Source organism: Pogona vitticeps, chromosome 2 (genome assembly GCF_051106095.1).
Source record: "Pogona vitticeps strain Pit_001003342236 chromosome 2, PviZW2.1, whole genome shotgun sequence".
NCBI lineage: Eukaryota > Metazoa > Chordata > Lepidosauria > Squamata > Agamidae > Pogona > Pogona vitticeps.
Genome location: NC_135784.1, coordinates 137244820 through 137256641, shown reverse-complemented (window position 1 = coordinate 137256641; position 11822 = coordinate 137244820).

Genomic DNA, 11822 nt, shown 5'->3' with positions numbered 1-11822 from the left:
TAAAACGAGAATCGTGAAGCACCTTTGTCTGGAGTAACATTAACTCTGAGAAGATCTCGTAAAGCGTTTCCTTATCCTCTATCACTGTGGTCCCCAACCTTGGGCGTCCAGATGTTCTTGGACTACAACTCCCAGAAGCCTTCACCACCGCCTCTGCTGGCCAGGATTTCTGGGAGTTGAAGTCCAAGAACATCTGGACGCCCAAGGTTGGGGATCACTGAGATGCAGAGAAGCTGACATTCAGATTCAGAAAGTCTTGGTTAGGTCAGCGCAGGGGGACACACGGCCCGGTTCCAGATGTTGCTGGACGTCATTTCGCATCAGATCTCTCCCGCGGTGAGGCCCCGATGGGAGGCACTGGCTCATCTTTGGCAAGCCGCCGGTTCGCCTCGTCTCTCTTAGAAACCGGCTTCTTACGCGGGAGTGTCTTTGCTTAAGTTCGCTTATCTTCCAGCCCTGACGCACCTCCCAAAGACAGAGGGAGATAACCCGCTGGCTGGAGACTTAACACCGATGCGATCAAGATGCTCATGTGTTGCAAGGCTGCGGGTTTCGTGTCCTCCAGGACGTGTTTGAGAGCGCCCGGCAACGGCGGCCCTTCTAATCAGCAGGGCCCGAGTCTAGGAGGAGCAAGCCTGTCCTTCCATTGCAAAACCCATCAGGCCGGGCCCGAGAGCAAACTTGCTTGGGTCATCACAGATGGCAGGAGGGCTTGGTGAGCTCCCAGTTGTGGTGAGGGGCCTTTCCCGTCGCTCCCGGCGACCCGCTGAAGGAAGGGCGCTCTTCGGTGGCGTTGCTGAAACCCGAGGAGCAAGCAGCCTCGGTGCCGAAACAATAAATAAAGGCGGCTTGGATCCAAGCCCAGCTCCGCAAAGAATGGTCCAGGTAGTAGGTCTGGTCAAAACCCTCCCCATCACTCACCTAGTATTATACGCTCCTTTCTTCTGCAGCTCAGCCTCCACTGAGCTCAAGGGGTGTACCCATTTAGCCTCACAACGACCCTGTGAGGTGGTCCATTAGAGCAGTGGTCCCTAACTTTGGGCCTCCAGATGTTCTTGGACTTCAACTCCCAGAAATCCTGGCCAGCAGAGGTGGTGGCGAAGGCTTCTGGGAGTTGAAGTCCAAGAACATCTGGAGACCCAAGGTTGGGGACCACTGCATTAGAGCACTGGTTCTTAACCTTTGTTACTCAGATGTTTTTGAACTGCAACTCCCAGAAGCCTTCACCATCAGTTCTGCTGGCTGAGGTTTCTGGGAGTTGCAGTTCAAAAACACCTGAGTAACAAAGGTTAAGAACCACTGCATTAGAGCAGTGGTTCCCAACTTTGGGCCTCCAGATGTTCTTGGACTTCAACTCCCAGAAATCCTAGCCAGCAGAGGTGGTGGTGAAGGCTTCTGGGAGTTGTAGTCTAAGAACATCTGGAGGCCCAAGGTTGAGGACCACTGCATTAGAGAGTAACTGGCCCGCATCTGGATATCCGAAATCCCACTTCAGGACTTTTGCCTCCTTTTTAAAAATCTTTGTCCCTTAAACTTTGGATAAGAAACTGCATCCCCTGTCTAAGCTGGCGCTTGACGAACTCTTGTTAATAACTGTTTTTTTTTACAGCTGCAAAATCCCTGTTTTGCAAAAGGGAGGGGAGGATAGTGTTAACATTTGGGAAACTTCCCGAGTGGAGTGTTCAAAATGGCAAGCACTTTTTGATATTAAACTCAGATCCTGGAGGCACTGGAAGCTCATTCAACCCATGAAGTACAGTAGATGCTCTAGGCTGAAAGTATGTTCTGGGCACCACACTTGACATCCTCTCCAGGAACGCTCTTTGTAGAATAGAAAGACAGCGCTCTTAACAGGGAGCTCCAGGAAGCTGCTTCTGCTGCTTCTACTAAATTTGGTCAGCTGGCAAAGGAGCACTGAATAAGCAGAATACTGGCTGTAAATTTCTGCAGCTCTTATTCGCTTCCTGTACAGAAAAAGTAGACCATGTTCTGCATGCAGTCCTCCATTCCTTGCTACATTGACATACCTTTCTGCAATCATAATATATCAACCCTGAGACTCTGCAGCATCTTGCTTTTCCGGAAATCCAAAAAATGTTTATCCAGCCTGAATAGTATTTGCCCAGACACCAGAGCCCTGATGCCACAATTGGTCCCTTAAGGGATTGCAGTTTGAGATTGATAGTCCAGGAATACAGTACCTTATTAGTTTGAAAGAGTTCTAGACGCCATAGCCGGATGAACTGGATCCAAGAGTACTGAAGGAATTGGCTTAAGAACTCTTAAGAACCATTGTCTATTATTTTCTTGAAATCATGGAGGATGACTGGATGACTGGAGGAGGGCTAGTGTTGTCCCACCTTCAAAAAAGGCAAAAAGGAAGAACCTGGGAACTACAGTACAGACTAGCCCGCCTGACATCAAGCCCACAGAAAGTTCAGGAGCAGATTATAAAGGAGTCCCTCTGTAAGCAATTTGAAAGTAATGCAATTATAACTAATAGTCAATATGGTTTTGTCAAGAAAATATCTTGCCAGACTAATCTTCTCATTTTTAGTTCAGGTAACCTTCCTGGTAGGCAGTAGGAATGCTGTACACGTAAGATAGTTTGACTTCAACAAAACTTTGGAAAAACTGCCCCATGTTATTCTGATTAGCAAGCTAACTGGGTGTCGGCTTGATAGAACAATTGTCAGGTGGATACATAGTTGGCTAGAGAATCGTACTCAGATGGTGCCTATGAATGTTTCCTTCTCAAACTGGAAGGTAACAAATGGGGTACCACAAGGCTTCGTCCTGGGCCCAGTGCTCTTGTACATTTATATTAATGACTTAGATGAGAGAGTGCAGGAAATGCTTATAAAATCTGCAGATGACACAAAATTGGGTGGAACAGTTAATACTCTGGAAGACAGAAAAAAAATTCAAAAAGATCTTGGTAGGCTTGAGCACTGGACTGAAAACAACAGAATGAAATTTAACAGGAATAAGTGCAAAGTTCTACACTTAGGAGAAAAAACCCTAAATGCACAGTTATAAGATGGAGGTCACTAATACTACATATAAGAAGCCTTTTGGAATTCTTGTAGATTACAAGCTAAATATGAGCCAACAGTGTGATGTAGCTGCAAAAAGGCAAACACTATTTTAGGCTGCATTAACAGAAGGGGCATGGTAGTGCTCCAGGTTAAACTGCAGACACCTCTGTGCTGCAAGGTCAGAAGACCAGCAGTCGTAAGATCGAATCCACGCGATGGAGTGAGCTCCCATCGCTTATCCCAGCTCCTGCCAACCTAGCAGTTCGAAAGCATGTAAATGCAAGTAGATAAATAAGTACCACCATGGTGGGAAGGTCACGGCATTCCGTGTCTAAGTCGCGCTGGCCACGTGACCCAGAAACTGTCTACAGACAAAATGCTGGCTCTACGGCTTGGAGACGGGGATGAGCACCGTGCCCTAGAGTCGGACACGACTGGACTAAATGTCAAGGGGAACCTTTACCTTTACCTAACAGGATATTCTCCAAATTCTGTGAAGTATTAGTTCCCTTCTATTTGACAGTGGTTAGGCCTCATCTTGAGTACTGTGTCCAATTCTGGACACCACACTTCAAGAAGGATGCTGGCAAATTGAAGCAAGTTCAGAGGAGGGGAACAAGGGTGACCAGGGGACTGGAAACCAAGCCCAATGAATTACTGAAAGAACTGGGTGTGAAAAGAAGACTGAGAAGAGATATTGATAACACTCTTCAGATACTTAAAAGGTTGCCATCCAGAGGAGCAAGATCTCTCCTCGATCATCCCAGAGAGAGGACACATAATAATGGGCCCAGCCAGCTTTTGGATGAATAGAGGGAAAAACTATTAGAGCAATACAACAGAACCAAATACCTCAGGAGGCGATGAGTGTTCCATTGCTGGAGGCATTCAGGAGAAAATCAGACAACCATCTGTCAGATATACTTTTAGATTCCTATATAGCTATCTACAGTCCTGCTTCCCTAAAGCAACAAAATCCATTACTTTTTTAAACTTGAGAATTAATGTTCTAGAGCAGAGATACATAACATCTCACACTTGCAGGCAAGACTCTCCCCAGCTCAAACTATCCAGCTTTGAACAGATAAGAGAATTAGGGTCAGCATCTTTTGATCTTATCAAAACTCATCAACATTATTACATTATGTCTATTCTATTTTGTTTTGTTAGCCACCCAATGCAGATAGATAGATAGATAGATAGATAGATAGATAGATAGATAGATAGATAGAGAGAGAGAGAGAGAGAGAGAGAGAGAGAGAGAGAGAGAGAGAGAGAAAGAAAGAAAGAAAGAAAGAAAGAAAGAAAGAGAAAGGAAGGAAGGCAGGCAGTCAGGCAGTCAGGCAGCAGCATGGTTGATCGTACTGGCTGGGCAGCTGGGGCACTGTCCCACATATCATCCAAATCAGTGGGTAGGGGTTAGTAAGGCAAGTAGTGCAGAAGAGAAGTTAGGGTAGAAAACTAGATGTAGCTGGCTCTACCTCTGGCAACTCCACCAGCCCAGAGGATATTAATTGGTCCTGGAACCCATGGGTCTCCTAGAGATTAACATGTGCCTGCTGACCAATAGTACGTAGTTTGAAATGATGCACTGCCATCCTAACCCTAGGGTAGGGATTGTTCAAACTTGTTAGGTTTACACACTGTAATCTCAGCGAACCGCTTTTGAACACACACTGAGATTCAACAGAGAGAGCCAGGAACAGAAGAAATTTGCTTAGAATTAAAGAAAGCCTTATGTCTGAGCATGTTCTGAGCCCAGAGGTTCATTTTTAGCCGAGCATACTTTTTTTTACACAAATGTCTGTTCCTGTTTATGTTAATCAAGAGCCACTCTTAGGGTCTAAGGGTACACTGAGCCAAAGGCCTGGGGACATGTGGACTACAGGAGCCTCATGTAGATGGGAAAAGTCTTAATGTTGGAAGTAAAAGAGTCAAACACCCTGGCCAATCTATAATCCTGGAAACCACCCAATAGAATAAAATCTGCTTTCTGCTCACCCATTTAGAGAACGAAGCAGGTTTGATTATAGTCACAAATTTTGGCAACAATTATTGGGCAGAAGATCAAAATTTGTGCACCCTTGTACTCATGGCATCTGGAAAATTTAGCACTAAAACCAGCAGCTGACTTCAACATTCCTACCCTTACCCCCTGTTTTATTTACCAATAAGCGAATAGTCCCCTTGGTGCCGTTTGAAAAAAAATCTATTTGCTGAATGGTTTGGAAAAGTGCCATATTTACTCAATCAGCTCTCATTTGGCTCATTAAAAGGTGGTTATAACATCAGAGCGTAGGCAGCCTTCACTTTGCACCCTGGAGTGCAGCAGCACGCAGGTTGGTAATAAAGGCAAGGTTAATCACGCCTGACAGTGCTACACCGATTTTTATGCAAGGGGCCTCTGAGTACTCTACAATGATGAATTCATTGAGCCTACTTGCTGTGGACAGATAATGAATTCCTTCAATACTTGGAAACAATGTGGTGATGCAGCCCCACCACTATCCCTCCTCTTAATGTATTGGTTATGAATAGTGTGACAAACCCAGACCTACTGGGATATGTCACACAGTTACACTAAGCTGCCACCAACCATTCCCCTTAAGAAGTCACACAGACCAGGGATGGATTTTTAAACAATAAAAGAATAAGGTTTATTTTAAATACACACAGGGAAAAATAAACAATCAGGTGAATAATATAAAGTAACGTGGCTTATTCTCACTCATACAAGCATACAGTTTGGTTCACCCAGAACCCTTAACTTGAAGCACAGACCCTGAACCTATCAGTTCTGGCTAACCAACAGACACCTGAACCTATCAGGTTGGTACTCTGACACACAGTAGTACCCTGTCTGACACACAGACTCCCACAACAGCTTCTCCTTCCCAGCTGCTGCTTCGTCACAACCCAGTGTCTCTCAGCATCTCCTCTCTTCACCACACAGGCATCACATATTTATACAGTACAGCCCCTCCTCCTGATGTCCCGCCTTCCACTCCCCATAGGATGGAACTTTCCCTCCAAACCCATGACAGACAGGTAGCATCAGTGCTGTATGTAACACCTCCCCTCTTTAAAAGTTGTTTTGTAGGGGGAAAGCTAAGGTGCTTTTCACCAAAAAACAACCTGTATAAAATACACAAAAACAGTTATACATACCATATTATCCCATACTTATTTATACTTACATTCTAAGTTAACCATAGCAATTATGCATTTAAACATTTACCATATATAATACATCAATTTACCTTTATTAATACAAACCAAATTCAAAACCAGGTACATTTAACTTTTTGTCATCAATATATACACATAGTCCATGTTCTTTCGCCGTCTTCATTCTTCAGGTCTTCTTGATAAGGCGTCAGCAACACAGTTCACTGACCCTCTGACCACCTTCACTTCAAAGTCATAGTCCTGTAGGTTTAAAGCCCACCTCATAAGTTTGCTATTGTGGGTTTTCATTGTCTTTAACCATTGCAATGGTGAATGGTCAGTACACAGAATAAAATGTCTTCCCCAGATGTAAGGCTTGGCCTTCTGGATCGCGTAGACTATGGCCAAACACTCCTTCTCCACGGTTGCCAAATGTCTCTCACCTTTTTGAAGTTTCCTACTCAGGTAGGACACTGGATGCTGGTCACCCTTCTCATCCTCCTGGCACAGAACTGCTCCTACCCCGCTGTTAGACGCATCGGTGTAGATGATGAACTCCCGGTCGAAGTCTGGAGCACGCAGGACAGGATAGTTGATTAACGCCTCCTTCAACCTCTGGAACGCCGCCTCACAGTCGCTGGTCCACGGGATGCGGTCATCAGCCTTCTTCCTCGTCAGATCGGTCAGCGGAGCCGCAATCTCGCTAAACCTCGGGATGAACTTTCTGTAGTAGCCCACCAACCCAAGAAATGATTTGACTTTTTTCTTGGTGTTGGGTCTAGGCCAATCACGAACAGCTTCTATTTTGGCCTCCAGGGGTTTTATCACTCCTCCCCCTACCATGTGACCCAAGTATTTTATTTCTGGGCTACCCAGCTGACACTTGCTGGCCTTTACTGTTAGCCCTGCTGCACTTAACCTCTGCAGCACTAACTCCAGGTGTATTAGGTGATCTTCCCAGGTATTACTGAAGATCCCTATGTCGTCAATGTAGGCCACTGTAAAGTCACTGAGCCCTGCCAAGGTCTGGTCCATCAGCCTTTGGAATGTGGCTGGTGCATTTCTGAGACCAAAGCTCAGGACTCGAAACTCGTAGAGACCAAAAGGGCTGCAAAAGGCAGTCTTTTCTTGATCCCTGGGATCAATTCTTAATTGCCAATATCCCTTTACCAGGTCCAATGATGAGATGAACCGACAACCCCCTATGGTTTCAATCAGGTTGTCTAGCCTGGGCATTGGGTAGGCATCAGGAGTGGTTACACGGTTTAATTTCCTGTAATCGACACAAAACCTAATGCTCCCATCAGGCTTGTCCACAAGGACTATCGGAGAGGACCAAGGACTAGAAGAGGGGACGATTATGTTCTCCCTCAGCATCTCGTCCAGCTCCTTCCGCACCTTGTCCCTATAGGGTCCCGTTACTCGGTATGGGGATACTGCCTGCGGGGGTGCATCCCCGGTGTGGATCCGATGCATCACTCCCTTCACTATCCCCGGCTTGTTGGAAAACACCTGTTGATATTTACTAAGCAGCATTTTTAGTTCTTGCTGCTGGTCTTGGGTGAGTGCAGGACTGATCTTTACCTCCTCTGGGTTGTATTTTACTTCCCCTCTACCCTCCCAGAAGGGTAATTCAGCTTCCTCACTCTCAGCTGCTTTTATCGCGAATAAAACCCTCTGTTCCCCTCGGTAGTAGGGTTTTAGGGCATTCACATGAACCACCTTCCTTGCTTGGTTCTCCTCCAGCTCTATAAGGTAGTTCAGGTCTGACATCTTGGAAATGACCCTATATGGTCCTGCCCATTTGAGCTGCAGTTTATTCTCTCTGCAGGGCCTAAGCCAAAGCACTTCCTCCCCTGGGTCAAAGTGCCTCTCTCTAGCTTTGTGGTCATACCATGTTTTCTGTCTGACCTTCTGAGCTTGCAGGTTTTCTGCTGCCAGCTCTAGATTTCTCCTTAGGTCATTCATCAAGGTGTCTATGTATGTCACAACGTCTTGTGGGTCATCCTGGGTGATCTGCTCCCAATTTTGTTTGATCAAATCAAGGGGCCCTTTCACCCTTCTCCCAAATAGAAGTTCAAATGGACTGAACCCGGTACTGGCTTGTGGCACTGATCGATAAGCAAACAACAGGGATTGCAGCTTCTGGTCCCAATTGTTTGGATTCTCTGCCAAGTAAGCCCTAATCATGCGCATTAGAGTCCCATTGAACTTCTCAGTTAACCCATTACTTTCCGGATGATAGGCAGTGGTTTCCTTGTGCTTGATTCCACAGATTTGCCATAAGCGTTTCATGAGCTTTGATGTGAACGATGCGCCCAAATCTGTGATTATCTCCGAGGCAAATCCCATCCTGGACATATACCCCACCAAAGCATCGGCCACTGTGTTAGTTTCGATGTTAGTCAAGGGTATGGCTTCAGGATACCTTGTGGCATGGTCCACAATGGTTAGAATGAACCTGTTCCCCCTCTTTGTGGCCTTGGGCAAAGGTCCCACAATATCCACCCCTATGCATTTGAACGGAGTGTCAATCACAGGCAAAGGGCACAACTTTGCTTTGGTCCTGTCGCGGCTATTCCCCTGCCTTTGACACACATCACATTGTTTACAGAACTCCCTGATCTGCTTCCCTATGTCAGGCCAGTAGAAATTCTGTGTGATTCTCTGCTGTGTTTTGTTCACTCCTAAGTGCGCAGCAAACATGTCAGAGTGCCCCCTTTGTAAGATCATGGGGCGATACTTTTCAGGTACCACCAGCTGACTTCTGATCCCATCTCCCCCTTTTGAGATATTCCTCAGGGTTTCTCTATATAAAATCCCCTTTTTCTCCAGAAATCTCACTGGGGTTTCAGGTGTTAGCTGGGCGTCAGTCACCTGTTCAAAACACTTTTGGAGAGTGGCGTCTGCCTTTTGCTCCTGTCCAAATCTGCTGTCTGTGGTTAAGGTTTCCACCACAGCTTCTGAACTCCCCTCTGCTTCCGTCTCTGGCTCATCATTACCCCCCTGAACTGTCCCTGTGGTGGCTTGTGAGCGTGTAATCACTAGCACCCGTTTCACATGTTCAGCCAGGTCATTTCCCACGAGCACGGCTGCTGGCAGAGTCGATAAAATCGCTAGCCGCCAATCTCCCCTCCAGCCTTGAAAGTGGACAGGTACCTCTGCTACTGGCAGAGAGATTACCTGCCCCTCAATCCCTGCCACCTTTATGCTCTCATTTGGGATTATAAACTCCCTAGGGATGATATCTGGATGGCACAGGGTTACCTGGGAACAAGTGTCCCGCAGCCCCCTATACTGACGGTCAAGTATTCCTACGTCCACCCCTGCTGTCTCAAACAACTGAGAATCTGTTTTTATCAGCAAGCAGCGCTTTACCTCCACAAGGGGACCATTTTCCTCAGCCTGATCAGCAGAGGTAGCTGTTCCAGACTGAGTAGTCATGGCAACAGGCTCCCTCAGTGACACTGAGCCTTGCTCTTTCTGGACACAGAACACAGCTTTTGGCTTGGTTCCACTAGAATTCTGAGGCACCATTCCTTTTAGCTGCTTTAATTTCTCACACTCTGAGATTAGATGACCCTTTCCCTGACAGAAATAACATTTTCTGGTGTATTTTGATTCTCTCTCATCTTGTTTTGGTTTTCCCTCCAAAATCTGAGGTCTTAGTTTCATGTCTGAGGGCTTCCCTTCACCATGGGCCCCTCCCCCTTGCTGGCTTTTCCCTTTTATTCTCAAATCCAGCTCCTTTTGCTTGGCCTCAAACTCAGCCCTGATCTGTAAAATTTCTTCCTCAGCCCTAGCTTTTATCTCTTTTACTTTTTCTTCCGTCTTATCTCTGATTTCTTTTAATTTAATGTCTTTTTGCTGATTATATTTTTCAAGATCTTGCTCACTTTGTCTGGCCTGAGCCTCATACTTTTCTTTCTTTGACATTTCTTCCACTGATAAATTGTTAATAAACTTATTTAGGAACTTCAATTCTAATTGTACCATTCTAATTTGGAGTTTCAGTTCCATCTGTTTGATCCTCATGTCCATTCCCCTTGTCTTGGCATCTGCCTCTGCCTGACTGATTTCAGCTCTTTCTTTTCTTCTGATTTCCATTTCCCTCACCCTCAGTTCATTCTGTTGGGCTAGGATCAATTTTCTGAGTTCTGGGTTCTGCTCTCCTGTGCTGTCACCCTGCACTGAGCCAAATTCATCCTCAGAACCTTGATCAATCTGGGGGTCTTTTACTTCACTCATTTCTGCTACTTGGCTTCGAGTCAAGGGCATAACCCCCCTCAGAACAGGCTGCTTTAAAAATTCAAGCCTCAGAATAAAACGACCACTTTTTTCCTTTTTGCCTCAGAACCAGCTCTCCCTAGAGATTGCTGCTGTTCTTCAGCACTAACTTGCAACAGTATCAAGTCAGAGCCTACCCCCCTCTGCTGGGCCTCTCAGCTGGCAAGCTAGCTCACTGTTACTATGCAGTTTTGCCTCAGCTTTTTCCCGCCAAAACTAGGCTGCCTCAGAGCACCTTAATCTAAGTCTCCCCAGTTGGCACGTTCTTCTACTAGCGCACCTCCCCGTGAGGTACACCTAGAAGATTACCTACGCGCCTCAGACTGTCCCTGACTAGACCCCCCTTGCTCTGGGCACACTTGCCAAGGCTTTGCTGGACCACTGGACAACTGGACCAGTCGTATCCCACACGCTGGACACCAATCAATGTGACAAACCCAGACCTACTGGGATATGTCACACAGTTACACTAAGCTGCCACCAACCATTCCCCTTAAGAAGTCACACAGACCAGGGATGGATTTTTAAACAATAAAAGAATAAGGTTTATTTTAAATACACACAGGGAAAAATAAACAATCAGGTGAATAATATAAAGTAACGTGGCTTATTCTCACTCATACAAGCATACAGTTTGGTTCACCCAGAACCCTTAACTTGAAGCACAGACCCTGAACCTATCAGTTCTGGCTAACCAACAGACACCTGAACCTATCAGGTTGGTACTCTGACACACAGTAGTACCCTGTCTGACACACAGACTCCCACAACAGCTTCTCCTTCCCAGCTGCTGCTTCGTCACAACCCAGTGTCTCTCAGCATCTCCTCTCTTCACCACACAGGCATCACATATTTATACAGTACAGCCCCTCCTCCTGATGTCCCGCCTTCCACTCCCCATAGGATGGAACTTTCCCTCCAAACCCATGACAGACAGGTAGCATCAGTGCTGTATGTAACAAATAGATCCTATTATTTCTTCACTAGTCTCTTGCATAAACTCTCCTCTCTCCTTCGCCTGTCACTCACGCAAATGCTAGGGCTGGACTTCCTCTGGTACAGTATCTCAAATGTGCCTAGTTATTATTTCGAAGGGCTGTGAGCATCCCAAGTCAGTCTGATCTCAACAGCTCCAGGCAGGTATTATGAAAAACAAAGATGGGCATCCATTCCATTCCCAAGGATCAACACTACTTCTAAGAACTCCACATTTCCCACAACCCTAAGTACTAGAAGCCTCATTTTATTTTAGTCTGACGACTGAGTGGGTCTCAGAAGGTCAAGGTTTTGGTTTGGCTTTTTTGTCAAATAATTCAATGCCTTGGTTTG